At 37.4% G+C, this 22,975-nt stretch overlaps 1 protein-coding gene across 31 annotated transcripts in view; it reads right to left on the reverse strand.

Moving 5' to 3' along the window:
- Positions 1-22,975, reverse strand: part of Phf21a (PHD finger protein 21A) — a 196,278-nt gene that overhangs the window by 71,961 nt on the left and 101,342 nt on the right. The gene's annotated exons all lie outside the window — the stretch shown is intronic.

Here is a 22,975-nt window from a genome sequence, read left to right on the forward strand (position 1 = left end):
CAATTAATCTTGAGTGGGAAACAAAGGGTAGCTATATTTATACCTTTGCCTTAACCAATGGCATTCACAGCATCTCAGAATAATATTTCCACCATGGTAGTTTGTGTTTCTGGGTACGTCCCTAACCACTGTGGCCTAAGGAAGGTCCACAGTTATCCAGACAATGCTGCTTACTTACTTTGGACACAAATGTATGCACTGAAGTTGTTGTCGGTGATACAGTGTAATCTGGTAATAAGAAAATTAAAAGTGTAAGAACTCAGGTGATACACAATCTAACTCATCAAATGCCATATTTAAAACATTTTTCTAGAAATATAAAATTATCATAAAATCTTGTTTTTGAAAATTATTAAGATTCTTAGTATTTCTAAAAGTATGTGGCAGACAAATGTTTGTTTATATTTACATTTTTCCTTTGCTTAATATTGTTACAAACTTTAGTTGCAGTGTATTTTTATGACACCACCACAGTATCCTTTTTAAAAGATTTTTTTAACCAAAATATGAGATATGTGTTTGCAACTAAAGGGCCTAGGAGTCTTTAAAAAACAGTATTAAAGATATACTTTAATACTTTCCTGCTGCATGTTACATGTTGGAGCATTCAGCAGAATGATGTTGAAAGACCATATGTCAAAAGATAAAGTCAGCTCAAGCCTATATGAAACAGCTCCTGAAAACGTTGGTTTCTCAGTGCTCAGATCCAGCGACAGTCAGATTTCTCTTCTGCTTCATAATACATGTTTTTCATTTCTCTATGAATAGAATTCCTTTCACTAAATGCTTATTTTCAGCCTTCAGCGTGGCAGAGATTAAAATTCCACTCTCTATAACCATGTTATGAATCAGGCAAAAGCCAATCTACCTGTTCAAGATCTGTCGCTTTGACTCATTGTTGGGCCATCTGTTTATGCGTGCTGCTTGTCTCAAGGTGCAAATCAACCTGCTGCTGGGCAGACCTGCCTCATGTTGAAAACCCATTCTGCAATTGCAACCTCCCTTTCTGGCAATAGGTATAGGTCCTCTTACTGGAATCTAAAACCACCATTTCACTCAACTAGAGTCAGGCCTTATTCTACTGCTCTTGAATTTAAAAAAAGGGAAAGATGCACCACAAGGCCATGTGCAAACAGGTCATCTCTGAACACTGGGCTGTGAGGAAGGATGCATACAGTTTTGCTCCTATCGAAACATTTTGGTGCCATCAGTGGCAATCAACCTGCTACCCAGGAATATACATGTACTACTGTGGAGAGAGGCTAAAGAGATATTACTGAATCCCAGAGGACAGGAGTATGAACTGTAAATACAAACCATTCTGATCTTTCTTTTAAAGACTAGTAACTTATTCATAGCTGGCTTTCCATCTGTATTATTAGCACATATATTTAATACAGAAATAGGAAAGGTTCTCAGAACATCCTTTGAATCGTCCACAACTATCAATTTGCTTGCTGTTTTGCATGCACTTTGTTAATCACTCTCTCATCTTAATTTTGAAAGGATGTTGGAGCCATGAATAGAGTAGCAGGCAGAATGATGTTTGAAGACAATATTTAACGAATATGGCTACTGAGTAAATAGTAATATAGATGTGATATAATGTTAAAAAGAAGTTAGATGTCTATTGGTTAAGAAATTTACCTTTTTCAGAGACAGAAGATATACATGCAAAAGAACTATTATATTTCATTTATATAGAGTATCAATAAACAAAATTACTGGAAGATTTTAAAAAGCTATGTAAATAGAGAAAAGAGCAGTAAATTAGAAAAAGCAGGGTTACAAATAGAAGTCAAGATCAAACCCAGGAAGAGTGTATACTTTGAGCAATACAAAACTCAAGGACATTTTTAAAATAAAAAATTAAATATGGACTATCAATAATAATTAAAATTTATTACTTTGGAGAAATGGAAAGGGAAGTTCTCATGCTAGCGGTTGATTACAGGGCTCTAAATGGATACATTACTATTTCCCCAATGAAAAGGCATGCATGTACTTCTATTGGGCTCTATTCTCTACATTTAAGAAGATTGTTGTTTGAGAACAGAAGGCAGAATGACTCCATCTTGTTTCTAACAAATGCAAGCTTATTTTGAAAAAGGGAAACCAAAAGACTATCCATAGAGGACAAAAGTGCACAGTTTAGAAGGGATTACTGGATTGGTGGTTAGAGAGGAAGAACTAACTCCACTGATAACTGCAAACATACACTTAAAACACAGATTCAAAAGGACCAAATATTATGTTATTATTTGGTTGTGACAAAACACAGAGATGGTCATGAGAATTTCTGTATCTTAGTGAGAAACTCATGTTTCATTATGGCCAAGTCCCTGTATCTCCAATACACACAAACCTCTTACTTTCTTCCAGACAGTGACTCATGCAGGGGGGAACAGAAAGGCTTGTCCCATCCACTGGGCTAAGGGAAAGTCACAATCTTCCACAAGGCTGGCAACAATATGACATTCACTAAACAACTAGCAGCATTTCTAGCCTTATTAAACAGACATTGATAAGTGGAAATAATAATCTAGGACAGAGTCTGAATTTTAAATTGACTGGAAAGTTAAGTATGTTAACCCTCTCAAATGCTATATACTTGCAAACAAAACCAAAAAAGCACCAGTAAAATTATAAGTGAAGACAGCAAACTGTAAGAAGAAAGCAACATATTTAGCATGAACAAACTGCTATATCATTTTCTACACTAGGCTATGAAAACAAATCATTTACTTCCACACTATATGCCAAGGAATACAGTGTTATTTGGAAAATATATTCTCTCACCTTTAGATAAAACAGCAGCTAAATCCTACCTCTTACTCATTCTCTCCTGGGACTTGCGGGATCTTTTTCATCAAGGTATGATAATGCATAGAACACTTCTGAAAATGACCCTGATGTTTAGTTGAGATGTACACAATCGCCAAAAACCAGGGAACAGTGAAACTATGGATGTTATTTAAAGACTTTATAATGTTTCCTCTTGAAAAAAAGTAAAGAGATTTAAAATTGGCCAAAAACCCACTGAGTTTAACAGTCTACTCTCAATCTTACTCTAATCCCTCTGAAACATTTCTTTTAGGCTAAAGATGTGTTTGTTGGTTTTTCATTATATTTTTTCATAATTCTAATTTGTGTCACTTTCTATATTCAAAACTGTGTTAAAGTAAGAATTTGATATTTTAAACTTTGAGTAATGCTGTATCAATAGCTCAGTAAATCTTAACCATAAAACCTAGACATTTTGTTAACATAACTGAAATAATACTTTGGAATTTATTAACATAGCTTCTTCAGAAGCAGAATCCTCATCATCATCATCATCATCATCATCATCATCACCACGGGAGTCTAAGGAGAAAAATCTTGTAAAGCCCTGTGTTTAAAGGCAGCTTCTGGTACAGAAGCTGAAGGGAAGGTGGAAACTGGAAAAACATAAAGGTAAAGTTGAAGATTGTGTGGGTATCGTAGTGGATGGAAGAGAAACTGAAAGATGTTTTGACACCAGGTCCAGTGACAGCCATCACAGACTGCCATATTAATGAATCTCTACTCCAATGAATTATTGCCATGTACTTAACCAATGGGCTTGTAGGTTCTAATCAGATGAAAACCACATTCATCTGATCTAGGAAATAAATAACAGGGCTAATAATGGAAGCCCAAGTTGTAGTGACTAATTGGTGCTTCCACCACGTGTTCCACGCCTTCAACAGACCAGCTAATAGCACAGGGAGGAAAACAAAAACATTGCTGGCTAAGACTACAATTTTATATAAGAGCAGGAAAAGGATTAACTACATTATTTTTTCCTTTCTGATGCTTACATTAAAAAAATTTCCATTAGTATGTTGCTAGATTTTCAAGAGAAAAGCTGCATGTATCAGAGTTAACTGGTGTGATAGGCCATGGGAGAATAAAATAAAAAAACCTTTCTATTCTGCACTTCACAGGGCTGTCACTCGTACTAGAAAAACGCCACTTTGAAGCCCTGTTTGCATTCCATTTTTAACTAGAGGGAAGAGGATGGAGGTCTTTGGTTTCTATGACAACCCAGATGGGCCATAATACAAGATACTTACAAATGTTCAATTGCAGGGATGCCAAATCAAATTAAGGCAGAGTTAGCACTACTTCATAAAAACTAGATGGGAGAGAAAACAAAATACTTGTGGCAAAATGATGCCATTTCTAGAAGTGGTTCTGAAGGATTTCATGAGAAAATATAAAGAAGAGTGACTATTTTTAGTAAAAACAAATAAAACAGTAAAATTAATATATAAAAATAAAACTCCAATTTAAATGAGTAAATGCTTTCATTAAAATTTGACTAGCAGAAAATTACTACCTCACTTAACATTTTTAAAAAATCCTTCCCAAATAACAAGGATTTCATTAGTGATTTAAATCATTACAATCTGGCACACTAGGCTGGATTTTAGTGGTGAGTTGTAGTCCTTTAAGCAACTTTTTCTTCTGCTCCAGTCTCATAATTTGTTTCTATATCTGACCTTCATAATTGGAGTACATAATCTTCAAAATAATTATGGGGCCAGGGATGTAGTTCAGCGGCACACCGTCTGCCTGCCAAGAGCAAGGTCCTGAGTTCGATCCCCAGTACCAAAACAAAAAAAAATAAATAAAAATAAACCAAAATAATTATGGAATGGCTAACGCTTCAGAAAGAAATTCATCTGTATCTTGCACTTAATACAACTTGTGAAATTTATTAACTCTCCAACAGTAATCTATTATGTGCCTTTCCATTTATAAATTATGATTTGAGAAAAATCCCCAGCCAACATGCCTAGCTTTCTCTCCCTCTGTCTCTCTCTCTCTCACATACACACACACAGACACAGAATTCATTTCTTGACCTTTTCACTTGAGAGGAAGAAATGCTTTATATTCAAACTTAGTAATGGAACTGACGGAGGAGAGGGAGTGTTACATATCCTTTAAGGATTATAAAGGGCCTTGTGCTCCCCGAAATACTGTATATGTGCAAACAAACACTGATTTTGCATACATTTCAGGGAGTGTACAGACACCTCCCTCCTAGACCTTCTGGTTTACTACTTATTCAAGTCTCATCTTCCCTAAAGCCAGCATTCCATACTTGTAATAATAGAAAGTGTAAGTCCTGAAAACAAAACAAAAGGATCCAATGTTTTTAACATTAAGTAGACAGATGGTATCTTTTTACTTAAAACATAGCTCAAACTAAATGAATTCAAATAGAAGGAACTAATTGAATAAATATGTAACTGCTACAGAAATTTTACCAAAGATCAAACACTACGATTTCCAACTCTTTTGGGTGGGAGACACAGGTAAGTTTGTTTCTGTGACTTCTGCTTCTTCCTCAAATCCATTTAAAATTATTTTGAGACATTTGGATATTATTAAAAACAGAACTAGAGTAATTTCCTCAATAGAATCTTTTTAAAACAAGGACATTTCCTGCTTTGAAAACGAAGTTTGTTTATAAGAATTCCATTTAAACAAATTGCTAAGAAAACTTTGCACCTGTACTGTACAGAGGAAGGAACTTGGGCTACAGACTAGAAAATTATAAACCCAAGATGCTCGTTCCCCTTTACTGGCCCTTTATGAATCCAGTCATCACTCAGACTTTCTTCACTATTAGTTTCTACCATTACACAGTGAAAATAATGATGCTAAACAATAAATTCATAGTTTAAAAATATTGATGGACTTGATTTTTAAAACATCATAAAGCTGTCCTCCCGCCTGTTATTATGATGACATTTTCACCAAGGGCAGAGTGAGAAAAGGTTGCGAGGCTCATTAAGAGTGATGACTAGTTACTTACAGAAAATTAAAAATTAGGATGATGTATTTCATAAAGCAGAAGCAAAGATGGAAGTCTGAGCATGGCTCAGCACACTACAGAGTACAAGGTATTTAATGAGAGGTACTGGAAAGGCTTTGCACGCAGGCCTATGCAAGTGCCTTTAAGAGCTTCATTACACTGCAGACATTTGCCCTTCATCAATTGCTTCCTATGCCAGGATTTCCTTTTTTGAGTGTTGCAACCTAATATTCTTCACCCAGGCAACTGCAGCCTGTTTTGGAAAGGTTCCTTATTTCAGAAGCTTCAGTGCTGTTTCCATTTAGAAATGCATCTTTATGAAAATATGTAACATCTCCAGAACAAAAATGCTCTGATATATTAAGTTTCAGCTGTAAGAGGTATTTTTAGAAAAGTGGTTAATTTCTGAATCTCTGCTTCAAAATTACAGTTGGTTTCTTTTAAATGGAGTCACAAAGTAGAAAATTAAAAAGATATGCCAATGAATAAAATTCTCTCCTCCCTTTTTCTTATTCAATTTTATTTATCTATTTATTTCTTTATTTATTTTGGTACCAAGGATTGAACTTGGGTCCTTCTGCTCGAGGGGCAGGCGGCAGAACCACTGGGCTAAATCCCTGGCCCATTATTCAATTTTATTTTGAAAACCTTCAGAGGCTAGGGAATGCAGGGGGGTGGGAGGGATGGGGAAGAGTGGACCAATGGGTACTAAGTTATAATTAGGAGAAATAAGTGCTGGTACTCTACTGTAAGGTAGGGTGACTATAAATAATGCTAATATATCATACATTTCAAAAAAGCTACAATAAATGATTTTAAATATTTTCACCAGAAAAATGATGAATATACAGTAGATATATTTATCCTGATTTGAGTATCACAATGTATATGAATCATGATCAAAAATTAGTGTTTAATTTTTTTAAGTTATTATTAAAATAAAAGATACATTGCCATCACTCTCTTGCAAACTCCCCCCTCTCTTCAAATACACTTATCCTATGATTACTGCCACTTTTTTTTTTGGTACCGGGGATCAAACTCGGGTCCTTGCGCTTGCGCAGCAGGTGGCGAAACCACTGAGCTAAATCCCCAGCCCTACTGCCCCTTTTTGAAGCAGTTCAGGAAGTCATCTCTCTTAAGTATCTTTAGTTGTGCTGTTGTGCTCCCTCTAAGTCCTTAATCAATTCAAATCGTTCACTGTCCATGGTCACTTTGACTTTGGGAAGTCATACCGCGCCAGATCCGGTGAACAAGGTAGATCTTAACCTTGCACCATGTTTTTACCAGCCTGCCTTTCCACTGGGTTGGCACACAGCAGCAGCATTCACTGTACTGTATTTTTTAATCAAATCTCATAGACTGGGCCGGGGATTTAGCTCAGTGGTTCCAGGGCCTGCCTTGCAAGTGCAAGGTCCCGAGTTCGATCCCCGGTACCAAAGGAAAAAAAAAACAAAAAACAAAGAATGTCAGATCTCATAGACATGAAAGAGAAATTCCACAACTGCTTCAGAAAGTGGCAAGAATGCGGGGAAAAGTGTGTTAGAATCAAGGAAGAGTACTGTATTGTAAAGGAGCTAATGGCAACATGTCCTTTACTATCATAAATTTTAATTTAAACATTCACTATATATTTTGATCACCTTTTGTACAGAAATTGAAACATCATATGGTGCCCCAAAATATATACAAAATTTTTGTTTCAATTTTAAATAATAAAATTAAATTTTTAAATTTTCTTCAAATTAAAAAAATTATACTAGTAAGACATTTCATCTTTAGTTTTCATACAAACCAAATAATTCAATGCAAAGGAACTCTTAACAACAGTGAATGTTTAAATGTTAAAAAATTACTAAAGTAAAAAATACATTACTATTTCTCTCTGAAAATACTTAATTTTCTAAGAAATGGTCTGATGTCATGGATAGCATTTCTGTATAATGTCTTGGACATAGTAAAAATAGCTGTACTTCTGACCAAAGAAAAAGGATTTCACTGTAATAGCCCAGAAATGAGAGACACAGGGGACATGGGGGTACAGGAGAAAGTAAAGTCCTCAATCTAATGTTATATGAAAAACTACTTAAATATGTAAATGTTGATTTTTTTGCACTAAAGTATCTCATCAGTGATTAAAATAGAATATCCTATGTCAGTGGTGGTGGACCTATGGCACATGTGCCATAAGGGGCTGTTTGTATTATTGAAAGCTCTAAAAAGTTCACCATCACTGCCCTATGTGTTTTTCTTCAACATAAGTTTTAAAGAACTGTGCTTATCTGACTTCTTATCCAACAGCAACTCATTTTCCTTTACACTGGTCTGCACAGCACACAAATATTTACTTTGTTATAGTAGTTAAATTTTACTGTGGATGCATGCTGTATCCTGCCAGGACTGGACAGCTTTCTATTAAACTGGCTCAGGACTGAAGGACACAAGATCTGTTTGTAAAACAGAGTTAATGCCTCCTGAGATGATCTTTTCTTCTCCCTTATTCTCATGTGAATACACACGACCTGTATTCAAAGTTGTCTTTTTTTTACCCTCAAAGAGAAAACACAGGAAAATGAGCTAAAATGCTATGCAACAATGATTATTTTCCCTTTATAATATTATTTATTTCTTATCACAAACTTCTCTGACTCTGCAAAATTACACTATGCAATTAATTACGGCAAATGCCTGTAGACACCTGTAAGCACTAATATGTGCATAAGGTGTGATTAGATTTATGTTCTTAAGTCACCAAAGAAAAGTCAATATAGTTATGCCTTGTACATACTAAATCTTAAGACTTTTTTGGTTGAAACTTTCTAAGGTTACTATAAAAAGTGAAATCCTTAAGATATTAATTTGATAACTTGGAACTGAATGTTCAGACCTTCCAGCTCAGAGTTATAAAGTAGGTTACTGTGACTCTATTGGCAAAAGATCTTGATTATTCTCAGCTTTTTATTACTTACCCAGTAAAATAAATGATCAGTAATTGTTTTACTAAGAAATCTGAATTGCCTTACACTGGAATAAACATTAAAGGAACCATGAGCAATGAATAAAATAATATTTGTAACATAAACTAAACCTCCACGGCTCAAGACAAATCATCTCTTCAATTCTGAAGCAAGGTACTATAGCTGTATGAATCTGATCATAAAGAAAAAAGACACTTCTAGTGAAATGAGAACAGTTTTTGCATGTGAAATATACTCATTATAGTTTCTTTTGAAAACTTTAATTTCACAGCTTTTAAGAACAGCAAAGAAATAAAACATATAAGTAAAATAAGTTAATTATTTAGATCCTACAACTGCTTGTACACTTTGATAACTCAATTAATAAAATGGTCTTTGTGGATTCAGACAAGCGAAATCAATAATTGGCACGTTTGCTTTTATTTTACAATTATGACCAAAAAAACCCAGAATCACCTAAAGTGGATCACTACTGATCTAGTTCACACAAATAAGAGCTAAATGATTTTAAGATTAAGTGGTTTATAAGCTACTTGCTTTAAGAAGTATCTGTTTCCCATTTTCATTTGTTTTCTAAAATTTCCAGAAACATAAACAAAAATGATGATAACAGGGCAATAAGCTATGAGGAAACAATAAGTTCATAATCTTTTAGATGGATATACAATTAAGGCAAAATTTAAATCAAAAGCCAGAAATAACAAGCACTATAAAAAATACTGAAGCTTATTAAAGTTTAGTGTGAATATATCAGTCTTCTGATCCTCCTAAGGTTTTTGAAAAACCTCCACAAATCCCTGTAAATAAACAGCAAGCACTGACACACTCAGCCTCTAAAATACTCAAAATCAGTTGTACACTAAGTGCCGTTTGCCTGAGCTAGAGGGTGAAGTTATCACTTAATGAATTAACGCCATCTAGTGGGATCAGTGAGATTTTAGGGGAATCTTGTTTACAACAGGTTACTACAGTCTACTCAATTGGTGGAGTATTTTAAGATACATATATGTATTAATTAGGGAACTATCTTAACGTAGTAATAAACTTGCCCAGAATAAAAATGGCACAAAAATATTTTAAGACCAGCAATCTTCATTTAGAAGGGAATATTTATATTTATTCCTTCAAAGGCACTAAATACAGGAATCAATACATACTAACAATATGTATTTTCAAAGATCTTAGAAAAACTTAAAGGCAAAGTCAAAGCAGCCAAAAAATATAAATAATAATAAAACAGCTATTATTTATATATTAAGTGCCTGCCCTACGACAGACACAGTTTTAGTCTTTAAAGCTACTTTGCAAGGTCATTTTACAGATGATTCCCTAACAAAAACACTTAAAAAATACAACAATTCGTCAAAAAAGTGACCTTTCTTCCCTCCAAGCATGATATGAAGGTCCCATCCACCAACACTAGCTCACTGCATGCCTACTCCTGGCCCAACAACAAGCAAAATGATGGTGCAGTTCTGAGAAGGGCCCAGCCTTTGAAGGGCCCAGGCAATGCAGTAACTGTGGAGTCAGGACCCTGGGGCACTTCACAGAAGAAACTTACACCGTCTTTCAGCATATTCTTACCATTAATTTTATTCACATTAAAATAATTCTAACATGAATATTAAATCCATCAGGATTCTGATTTAATTACAATGATTTAAACCAAAAATTAATGAAAAAGAAGATGTGTACCCTTCACATAACCTAACAATGGACCTATTCTTTTAAAAATTTCAATGAATATGATTTATTTTTATCATTTAAGTCTTAGAATGATGGATTTTCTCCTCTGTAGAATGTTAGACTCTTTAAGAAGGTAGAGGGCTGAGGATTTAGCTCAATAGCACCACGCAAGGTCCTGAGTTCAATCCCCAGTACCAAAAAAAGAGAAGGTATAGGGATTTGTCGTTATAATCCATGTTATGTTCTTTATATTCCTGGTAGTATATACGCTTTCAATTTTTCTCTTTGTATTTCTTGGGATTATCATGTTCCAGGTAAGAACAGAATGGAACTTTGAGTAAGGTGTGTTCATTGTTTTTCTACTCCCTGGCTGGTAGGTAGAAATTAACAGAATGAAGTTCAGAAAAGTAACCTGCAAACTATTCCATCTTCTCTATAGGGATGTTAACTTTCAGAGTTTAGGACTTCCCCACACAATGTGTATGTGTTCACACACACACTTTAATTATATTTAATATTTAGATGATAATAAAATTGTGCAAAATCTGTGGGATCTTCAATTGAAATTTTCTTTGTAGTGTGTGTCCTTATTAAAGAAAATATAAATCCTTGAATAATCCTGTCTCAAAATGAGAGGGCTGGGATGTACCTCAGTGGCAGAGCACTTGCTTAGCATGACTGAGGCCCTGGGTTAAAACCCCAGTACTTCCCAAAGAGTGAGAGAGAAGGGAGTGGATAGAGCAGGAGGGAAGGAAGGACAGAAAGACAGAGACACAGAGAGATGCAGAGACAGAGAGAGAAAGAGGAAGAAAAAAACTACAGCAGTTTCATACTGTGAAGCAAATTCAGGCCACTGTGGTCATATATGGCCTGGGTTCTGAGAAGATTAGCTGAATTTAATCAAAATTCCTCTCTTGCTTTCCTGAAGGAGTGAGGAAACAGGTGGCATATGTCTTATCTTGACCCAGATTTGCTTCACTAGAGAAGTGCCAGTGGCTTGAAAGCTCCTCCACGGGCCAAGGTAGAAGCTAAAAAATGTGCCCACCGTGGCTGGCTGAGTTGGGTGTCAAATCTGCTGGTATTACTAGGAAAGGAAGATGAACAAGAAGAGATGATGGAAATAGGACTGAGTGTGGAGTATGAACATCTGAATGATATAATTTTTGTTGGGTTTAAGTAAATAAATGTGAATGCAGCTACAAAATGCTGTCATCAGCCTGCCCATCTTGCTTACGTCATTTGTTCTCATTCCACTACTGACCTGACCAATGTTCACCTCCATCTTAATTAGACCCTACACTCAGACTGGTCTTGTCCCTGCTCTGTGAATACAACAAACTTTTGTTGATAGCACTCCCTGGTCCTGGGGTACTTTTCTTTCTCTTCCCCAACTCTTTGTCCATCTACCCTTGAGGGTTCTGCTAAGTCTCACCTCCTCTATAAAATGCTTCTGGATTCTATATGCCTGGGGTGATCTGTGAAGCCCTATCACATCAAGTGTCGGAACCACACAACTTCACACTTACACACAGAACAGCAGCTGCAAGTAGTTATTATAGTACTTACAATGGCAGGCACAGCTTTAGACATATTATGTATTACATAATTTAATAATGAAAGCAATCCAATGAGATAGGTACTAATAGTACTCATTTTACAACCGAGAAAATAAAGCACAGAAAAGTAAGTTTCCAAGGTTCTAAAGGCACTAAGTGGCAGAGCTACAGCAAGGGTCTAACTTGGGAAGCCTGACTGCAGAGCCCATGCTCTTTCTTACCATGCAGTATAGGTTCTGTTTGTTAAATGTTTTACCCTTCGACTCGCAATGTAGGGCCGCTGAGGGTAAGAGTCTTTTCACTAATGTAATTCTTCCATCGCCTTGCACTCTTCTAGCCTCAGTAGCTAGATGCTCAGCATTTTCTTGAAAAGTACAGAAATGGGCCATCATTCACCTTAGAGCAGTGATGGCAAACCTTTTTGAGTTGTCAATGATAATAAACAGCTGGCTGCAGCAAGTGTGCCATAAATTCACCACCACTGCCTTAGAGTGTTTTTATTAAATATCACAATTTATTCAGCTTCTAACAAAAGATAATTCCTGCTTCTATCACACAGCCAAAAAATTTGGGGGCTGGGGATGTAGCTCAGTGGCACCGCACCTGCCTTGCAAGTGCAAGGTCCTGAGTTCAATGAACCCTCAGTACCAGGAGGGGAAAAAAAATTGGGGGAAGCTGGGTGAGGTGGCTTATGGCTGTAATCCCAGGACTATGGAAGGCTGAGACAGGAGGGTGCCACATTGGACCCTGCCTGGGCAACTTCTCACGACTCTGCCTCAAAATTAAAAGAAAAAAAAAAGAAATACAAAGGGCTGGGGATATAGCTTAGTACAAAGGCCCTGGGTTCAATCCCCGGTACAGAAAGAAAAGAGGGTAAGGGGAGTCTGAGGAATATTTAGTCATTTAACAATATCAAACTAAAAAATAGGAAGAAAATATGACTAGTTTGAGAGTCAACTGCGAAAATAATAATCTTTCAAAGACAAAAACTAAAGCTGTCTTCTAATTTATACTCATAAAGCAGTCTCAAGTATTTTTAAGAAATAATTAATAATGGGATTTTAATATTTCAATGATTAAGTCACTTGGGGCCAGGTATGGTAAGATACACAAATATTTTAAAATACCAGCATTCTGTAAGTAAAACTGATATTACAGTTTATAAAGCCCTTTCTTTTTATATACGTTATGTCACTTGTACTTTGCACCAATCCTGTGAAGATAGGTATTTTGCAGAAGAATAAAATGAAGCACAAGTAGATTTTGTGATTTGTCCAAAATTTTACATGTAAATGGCAAAATCCAAATCTACGTTTCCTGATTCTGATGCCTGCATTCCTTTCTGCTTGATACTGTTAGGAACAGTAGTGTGGCTGATCCAAAATTAAATTCTGTGTGGCTTTAGAGTATGCCTTTTGGGGTCTCATCTTGTGGTAATTCATAACCACAGCAAGACAGTAACAATCACAAAACAAAACTAAAAAGTCTTAGCTTTGGAAGAAACAGTAGATTTCCTAAACTAGTATGTAAAACCTTGGCCTACAGAAGTTAGAGAACAAGAAATTAAAGTAAATATAGGCCTCTGTCTCTCTTCCCCTTTGGAAGCTCACTGTTTCCATCTGTCTGACTCTCCCATACCCAGTGGACTGGGGCCAGTCATGATTAGGTGACTGTAAGGCTGAGGGGCCCTGGAACAATTAAAATAACCAGACATTGAACAGTAGCCCCTCTTTACTGTCTCCTTCCCCTCCTTCTGCTAAAGCACACTCAAATCTTCTTCGCATAAAAAAATCTACTGTCTATTCGTCTCTGCTCATCTCTCTCCTTCTGAATCAGCAGAGTACCCAAAAGAAAACAGGATTCTATTAAATTATAGTCCTTTCCCCTTTATTACTAAACTTCAAGGAGTTACTGAGCTATTTGATTTTCCCACTGGATTGTGAGCTCCTCAAGGACAAGAATTAACTTAATTGGAATTTCACTTCTCAGCCTGCAAGTTGTAGGGTATTTATAAGAGTTCTGTGAATAAATTGTTGAAATAAGATTGGTGATTTCCAAGATACCTCTGGCTCTAGAATTCCAGGATTTCAAGACATCTCCCAATTGGTACTAAGCACTGCTTTTCCTTTCTAAATTCATGAGGTTTGGTTGAGATCCTTTTCTCTTCTCTGATTCTCACAGACTAAAAATGATATTTCAAGCTATGTATTTAGCTAACAAAGTTTCTCCAAAGTAAGATGTGTGAATGTCCATGAGTTTGGGAGAGAGAAGTTTTAGAACATTTTTTTCATTGTTGTTTTTTGGGTTGTTTTTGGTGGTGCTGAGGATTGAACCTAGGGCTTTGCACACATGCTAGACAAGTGCTCTACTACTGAGCTATGCCCCAAGGCCTATTTTTATTTACTGACTACAAAAATAAAGAAAGCACTCCTAACTCTGGCCTCCTTTTCATTTAAAAATTAACATACCAAAAGAAAAGGGGAAGACAAAAACCTCTTAAATATATCAACTTTAAAACTTTGTATACAAAAATTACAAGCAAACTGTACACTCAAGATCTTTCACTTCCTGGAGAATTCCAGAAGACTGTTAGCCAGTCACAGCTCCCCTACTTTCCCTCAAAACTGGGACCCGTGCAAAATTCCTACTACAGTCCTCCTCACACTAGCCCCTTCCTCCTCCTGACCTTCACATTCCCTGTTCTTCCACTGCTCTTACTACCAGGAAGAATCTTGAGCCAGACCACAGGTTCTGCCTGAAGTCTATGCCATCTCTTCTCACTGCGACTCATCCTTATGAAATCAGTTATCAACTAATGGCCACGCTCTTCTTGGGACCTACTGCTGTCTGTCTCTATTTTCTTAATTTTCTTTCTTATGGTCCTGAAAGCTCCTTCAGAGATTCTTTCATATTCAGATGCTTTTAAAATTTCTGCCCCAGCTTTCTTTTGTTTTTTTGGTACCGGGGATCAAACTCGGGCCTTGCGCTTGCCAAGCAGGTGGAAGCACCACTGAGCTAACTCCCCAGCCCTGCCAGCTCTTCTTTTCTCTATACTCATTGCCTGTGTATGTATATTCAATCTCAATTGTGCAATCATCCCCTTCGTGAATGTGGAAGACCACATAACTTGGACAGGACTATGGCCCTCCTGACTAGCTGTGTATCACATAATTTAATTTCAGTCTTAGTTTATTACCCTCAGCCCCACTCCAGTAATGGGAATTGAACCCAGGGCCTTTGCATGGAGCTACGTCCCAATCCTTTTTATTGTTTTTTATTTTAGGGTAGGGTCTTCCTAAGTCACTAAATTGTACTAGGTGTATAGTCTTACTCAGAAATCACCATGAATAAATATATTCAGAGATCAAGAACAATCCTTCCATCTACAAACACTACAGAGAGAGAGAAACAGACGGGGTGGGGGAGAGTATGACTTTTGTGATCAATGCAATTTCAATAAACACAATGGCTAAGATTATGAGAGTGTTAAATGCTTAAAAAGAAAGTCAGAAATAGGCTGCTTCATCATGCCAAGGGACAGGGGTGGGTCTGGAGTACCCACCTCTTAAATGGAGATACAGGTTGAGTGTCTTTTATTCAAAATGCTTGGGACCAGAGGTGTTTTAGATTTCAGTTTCTTGGACTTTGGAATATTACCACAGACTTTACCAATCAAACATACCTGACCTGAAAACCCCAAATCCAAAATGGCCCATGTATCATGCTGACACTCAAAAAGTCTGACTGTGGAGCACTTTAGGTTTCGGGTTGTCAGATTAGGGATGTTCCACCCATAGTAGTATGTACCTCACAGGGCTGCTGTATTAGATGAGATAATATAGGAAGAGCACCCAACACAGTGCCTAGATCAGTGGAGGCGAACCTATGGCATATGTGCTGCAGCGGCCTATTTGTATCCTCAAAAGCTCTGAAACGTTCACCATCACTGGCCTAGGCCAAAGAAGTTAACAAATCTGTATCTCCAGACCTGGCCTCTGTTGCAAACCCACACCTACATTTCTAATCATATCATAAACATTTCTATCCGAATGTCCTACCAACATTTCAAATACGGCCTGCTCTGATCCAAACTCATCATCACGTCCCCCTCTTAATGACAGCCTGGTAGCTCATGCTGAGAATCATAGTCTTGTCCACCTCCTCATTCCTTCACTCTTTCAATTTCATTAGTCCTGGCACTGTCTTGTACCTCTGTCCTGCTGTTGTAATTTAGGCCTTGAATTAGGACAATTTATAACATTTTCCTAAGTGGTATCTCTTCATGTAAAGCAGACAGATCTCTCTGCTGGTAGAATAATCTTTCTCAACAAGAGATCTCATCATGTCACTTCTCAAAATTTCTCAGTGTCTTCTCCCTAATAACTGTGGAATAAAGACTAAACTCACAGTCAAGGCATTTGAGGCCCTCAACGGCTGTACTTCGCTTCTCATTATATCTATTCTCAACCATTTTGAATTAACTGTTGTTTCCACGATGTGAAATGCTTTTCTTCTGCCTATGTACTCTTGCTTAAATTATTCTTTCTCTCCTATCCAACACCTTTCCTTTCCTTTCCTTTCCAACACCAGGTTTCCTATCTAAACCTTCCCTACTCTTTTTTTTTTTTTTGTACCAGGGATCAAACTCTGGACCTTGGGCTTGTGAGGCAGGCACAGCACCACTGAGCTAAATCCCCGACCCATAAACCCTCCCTATTCTTGAAGATTCAAATCAAACATCATTTCTTGTGCAAACCCTTCCCTAATCCAGATTCTCTCTCTCTTCTCTGTATTTGTGGAGCACCCTGCCTATAACTTTACGATGGCACACATCATAATCTATTTTATGCTGTAAGCTGTAGTTTATATGTTTGTCTCTTCTACTAGTGCCTTGAGAACATGGAAGAGTACATCGTACTTGCCTTTGCAGCCCACTTTCTGAACCTGGTAATTGTAGTTAGCTTTTCATTGATGGATTGCAATACCTAATACCTACAACTTTAAAGGAGGAGAGGTTTTATTTGGCTCATGGTTTCAGAGGGTTCAATCCATGGTTGGCAAGCTCAAAGGTAGGAACATCATGGCAGAAGGGCATAGTGGACCAAAGCTGCTCACTTCATGGCAGCTAGCAGCCAGAGCAAGGGAACAATGCCACAGAAGGGGCCAGGGGCCAGATATAGACCCCAAGGTCCATGATCCACCCTGACACACACATAATTGCACTTGACTAATCCCCTAGGCAGCTCCCAAGCCAGTCAAGTTGACAATTTAGCTTATCTGTCATATAATTGTGACAGATGCTTCTTAAACTTAATCTGTCAACCTGAATGCATACCTATAACACTTAAAAAGTAAAACAGACATTACTTCAACAGATGATCAAACTTAACACCATCAACAGGGGGTTACAATCAACATGATGTGCTCTGATATGAAGGACAATAAATTATTCCTACTGGAAATGTTTAATTTGGTCTTAATCTTGGGGGGGGTAACCAGGGATCGAACTCATGACTTTGAACTTGCGAGACAGGCGTGGTGCCACTGAACTAAATCCCCAGCCCAATCTGAACTTAATCTTAAGAAAATACCCAGTTAGGATTAGGGGTATGGCTCAGTGGTAGAGTGCTTGCCTAGCATATACAAGACCATAGGTTTAATCCCCAGGACAGAAAGAAAAGAAAGGAGAAAAGAAAGAAACAAACAAACTGGCCTGGACTCTTCAAAAATGTTAAAAAATTACTCCCCAAAATAACATCAGAAAACTGTGGTAGGTTAAAGATTAAAGAAAAATGGCAACCAAATATAGTGAATATTCCTTTTTTGGTACCGGGGATTGAACTCAGGACCTTCTACTTGCAAGGCAGGCACCAGAACCACTGAGCTAAATCCCCGGCCCTATAGTGAATATTCTTGATTAGACCCCAAATTAAAAATAAAAAGCTTTATTCTGAAGAAAATAATGGCAACCCAATAAGGAAATGTGAACATCAGATTAGTGCTGCCCAAAGGTAAAGTCCAGAGTCATGCTGATCTATAAACTACTGCCTATCTATGATGAGATAAGTTCAAAAATTAGAGTAAACACGTAGAAATCTGACAAAATAATTTTGTTTGTTGAATCTAACAATAACACAATTGCACCAGGGCCAGGGATTTAGCTCAGTGGTTTAGCTGCCTGCCTCGCAAATGCAAGGACCCAAGTTCGATCTCTGGTACCCCCACCAAAAAAAAAGAAAAAGAAAATTGCACTTAGACTTTGTTGTGTGCTGGGAGTATTTTTAAATTTCATTTTTTCCAGTGATTCACTTTATTGTATGTTACAAAAGTGCCAGTCAGCGGCCGAATCAGCCCGCTGCAGACAGGCAGCCACCTGGTTCCAAACTACAAAGATGCAGAGGTCATCAGACCACCAGACCATGGTACTGGGTCCCACCACTCCTGGTCCAGAGGTAGGGGCTTCTGACCCACCGTCCCACTGCTTCTGGTTCAGAGGAAGGGGCTTCCTGGCCACCATCCCTCCTGCTGCTCCCAGCCCAGAGGAAGGGGCTTCTGGGCCACCAACCCTACCGCCGCTCCCAGCCCCTGTCCCACCTCTCCCAGCTCAGAGAAGGTGATCCTCACGGGTGCCAACAGCACCCCCCCAACCCCCCAATCGAAATGGGAAAACGTAAATAAGTCTCAAAACCAGACTTCCAGATCACCTACAGCAACTCCAAAGGGAAATGAGATGGAACACTCTGATACTCAACCACCTGGACCCACTGAACTGGCAACAAAAGGGGATCTGGAAAAAATGAAATCAGAAATAATTTCTCAGATAACAGGAGAGATTGTGCTCCTAGTGCAAGACATGATTAATAAATCTAGAGAGGAGCTGAGGAACATGATGGAATCCCAACATAGGAAACAAATGGAATCCATAAAACACATGTAAATAGATTTCCAGGAGATGAAAAACTCCATTGAAAGTCTACACAGCAGAATGAGCCACTGTGAGGACAGAATTTCAGATATAGAAGACTGCAATTAATGACCAGGAAAAGAAAAATTGCTTCAAAATTGTAAGAGAACATGAGAAATCAATCCAGTAGCTGCTAGATGATGCAAAGAAGAATAACATAAGACTGATTGGACTCAATGAAGAAATGGGAGAGAGCGCAGATGACATAAAAAAACTCTTCACAGAAGTAATGGCAGAAAACTTCCCAAGAAGGGGAAAAGAACTTGACATATAGGTAAGTGACGCATATAGGACTCCAAATACCCTTGATCAAAAAAAAAATCTACACATAGGCATATAATTGTTAAGATTCCAGAAACTCAACAGAAGAACAAAGTTCTACAAGCAGTTAGAGAAAAGAAACAAATCACATACAAAGGAAAGCCGATCAGAATCACTGCAGACTTCTCAACACAAACCCTCAAGGCAAGAAGAGCTTGGAGTGACATATTCCAAGCCCTAAAAGAAAACAGCCTCCAACCCAGATTGATGTACCCTGCAAAACTATCTTTCAAAATTGATGGAGAAATAAGATGCTTTCATGACAAAGAGCACCTTAGGAACTTCATGAATACCAAACCAGCACTCCAAAAAATTTTACACAATACCCTAGGAACAGACATTGAGGATCACAACCCCAGGAAGCAAAGCAGAATGAACCTATCTGGCCCGATAAGAAATTAAATGTAGAGGGGGAGAACCCAACAAAAAGAAAAAGTCATGGCAATGACAAGTCAATACATTTCAATTATAACCATCAACGTTAATGGTCTCAATTCACCAATCAAAAGAAATAGACTGGCAGAATGGGTCAAGAAGCAAAATCCAACAATATGCTGCATACAAGAAACACACTTAATTCAAAATGAAACTCATAGACTGAAAGTAAAAGGGTGGAAAACAATACTCCATGCGACAGGAACCCCAAAAAAGGCAGGAGTAGCTATTCTCTTTGCAGATCAAGTAGATTTCAAACCAACACTGATTAAGAGAGACGAAGAAGGACACTACATCCTTGTAAAGGCAACAATCCAAGAGGAAGAGATGACAATCATAAAGATCTATGCACCAAACACTAGTGCGCCCAACTATATAAAACAAATACTAACGGACATGAAAAGTCGTATATGCACTAATACAATTGTAGTGGGGGACCTCAAAACCCCACTGTCACAAATAGATAGATCAACTAGACTAAAAATAAGTAATAAAATACTAAAACTCAATCGAACTCTTGAACAAATGAACTTAACAGATGTTTATAGAGTCTTCCACCCCACAAAATCAGAATGCACATTCTTCTCAGCTGCACATGGGTCATTCTCCAAAATAGACCACATACTCACACACAGAACATGTTTAAGTAAGTGCAAAGGAACTGAAGTTATCCCCTGTATATTATCAGACCATAGTGTGATGAACTTGATCCATACCAAAAGAAATTCAAAAAATTTCATAAACACATGGAAATTGAACAACACACTTCTGAATAACCAGTGGGTCACAGAGGAAATTAAAGAAGAAATCAGACAGTTCCTTCAATTAAATGACAATGACAATACAACATATCAGAATCTATGGGGCACAATGAAAGCAGTCTTATGAGGGAAATTCATAGCAGTGAATATGCATATTAGGAAAACAGAACAAGCCCAATTAAACAACCTGATGTCGCACTTCAAGCTGCTAGAAAAAGAAGAGCAGGACAACCCCAGAGCTCATACAAGGGAGGAAATTATAAAGATCAGAGGAGAAATTAATGCAATGGACACTAAGAGAAGGATACAAAAAAATCAATGAAGCCAAGAGTTGGTTCTTCGAGAGAATCAACAAAATTGACAAACCCTTAGCCAACCTTATCAGAAAAAGGAAAGAAAAGGCCCAAATCCATGCAATTAAGAATGAAAAGGGTGAAATTACAACAGACCCAGCAGAAATCAAGAGGATCATCAATACCTACTTCCAGAACCTATACGCCAATAAGATGGACAACACAGAAGAAATGGACAAATTCCTAGATACATATGAATTACCAAAGTTGAACAAAGAAGACCTAAAAATTCTAAACCCAATATCAACCAATGAAATTGAAAACGTAATTAAAAACTTATCAACTAAGAAAAACCCAGGCCCTGATGGCTTCACTGCTGAATTCTACAAGATATTTAGAAAGGAATTGCTACCACTACTGTTTAAACTCTTCAATGACACTGAAAGGGAAGCAACACTCCCAAATTCATTCCTGGAAGCAAGCATCACCTTGATCCCCAAAGCAGAGAAAGACCCAACCGAAAAGGAGAACCATAGGCCAATCTCACTAATGAACATAGATGCAAAAATCCTTAATAAGATACTGGCAAATAGAATGCAGAAGATCAGCAAGAAGATCATACACCCTGATCAAGTGGGATTCATCCCAGGGATGCAGGGATGGTTCAACATACACAAATCAATCAATGTAATACACTATATCAATAGAGCCAAGGACAAAAACCATATGATTATCTCCATAGACGCAGAAAAAGCATTTGACAAAATCCAACATGCATTTATGATTAAAACCCCACAAAAAATTGGAATAGATGGTCTCTACCTCAAACTGATAAGAGCCATTTATGAAAAACCAACAGCCAATATTATACTAAATGGTCAAAAACTGAAATCCTTCACACTAAAATCAGGAACAAGACAAGGATGTCCACTATCACCACTCTTGTTCAATATAGTTCTGGAAACATTAGCCATGGCAATTAAACAAGAGAAAGAAATAAAAGGAATAAAGACAGGAAATGAAGAAGTCAAACTGTCATTATTTGCAGATGACATGATACTCTATATAGAAAAGAACTCCACCAAAAGTCTTCTAGACTTAATAACCAAATTCAGTCAAGTAGCTGGTTACAAGGTCAACACACAAAAATCAATAGCTTTCCTCTACACAAATGACAGACTCATTGAGAAATAGGGCAAATAATTCCTTTCACAATAGCATCCAAAAAACTGAAATACCTAGGAATCAACCTAAAAAAGAAATCAAAGACCTCTTCTCTGAAAACTATAGCACTCTGAAAAGAGAGATTGGAGATGATATCAGAAAATGGTCAGACATTCCCTGCTCCTGAGTAGGAAGGATTAATATAGTGAAAATGGCCATACTTCCAAAACTGCTATATAGATTTAATGCAATTCCAATTGAGATCCCAGTAGCATACTTCATGGACCTTGAGAAAACAATCCAAAAATTCATTTGGAACAAGAAGAGACCCAGAATAGCAAAAGCAACTCTAGGTAACAGAGACATGGCAGGGGGTATCACAATCCCCAACCTGCAACTATACTACAAAGCTACTGTGATAAAAACACCATGGCACTGGCAAGGAAACAGACCTGAGGACCAGTGGAACAGATTAGAAAATGCAGAAACAACGCCAGACACACTCAGCCATCTCATCTTCGATAAAAGAGCCAAACACCCTCACTGGAGGAAAGATAGCCTCTTTAATAAATGGTGCTGGAAAAATTGGGTTTCAACTTGCCGAAGATTAAAACTAGACCTATATCTCTCGCCATGCACTAAACTAAAATCAAAATGGATTAAAGATCTAAATATTAAAATAGAAACTCTGAACCAGTTGGAACAGAGGTTAGGTAGAACTCCTGAAGACATTGGTGTAGGAAAAGATTTTATGAACAAAACCTCAGTTGCCTGTGAACTAGCACAAACAATCAACAAGTGCGATCTCTTCTTATTAAAAGGTTTCTGCACAGCAAGGGAAACCACTAGCAGTGTGAAGGACAACCCACAATGTGGGAAAAAATCCTCACCTGCTTTTCCTCAAAGGTCTACTATCTCGAATCTATAAAGAACTTAAAAAGATCAGACATCCCAAATTTAAAGACC

Source organism: Heterocephalus glaber, unplaced genomic scaffold, assembly GCF_053883595.1.
Source record: "Heterocephalus glaber isolate CG9 unplaced genomic scaffold, H.glaber_assembly_v1.0 deba00000594, whole genome shotgun sequence".
Lineage (NCBI taxonomy): Eukaryota > Metazoa > Chordata > Mammalia > Rodentia > Bathyergidae > Heterocephalus > Heterocephalus glaber.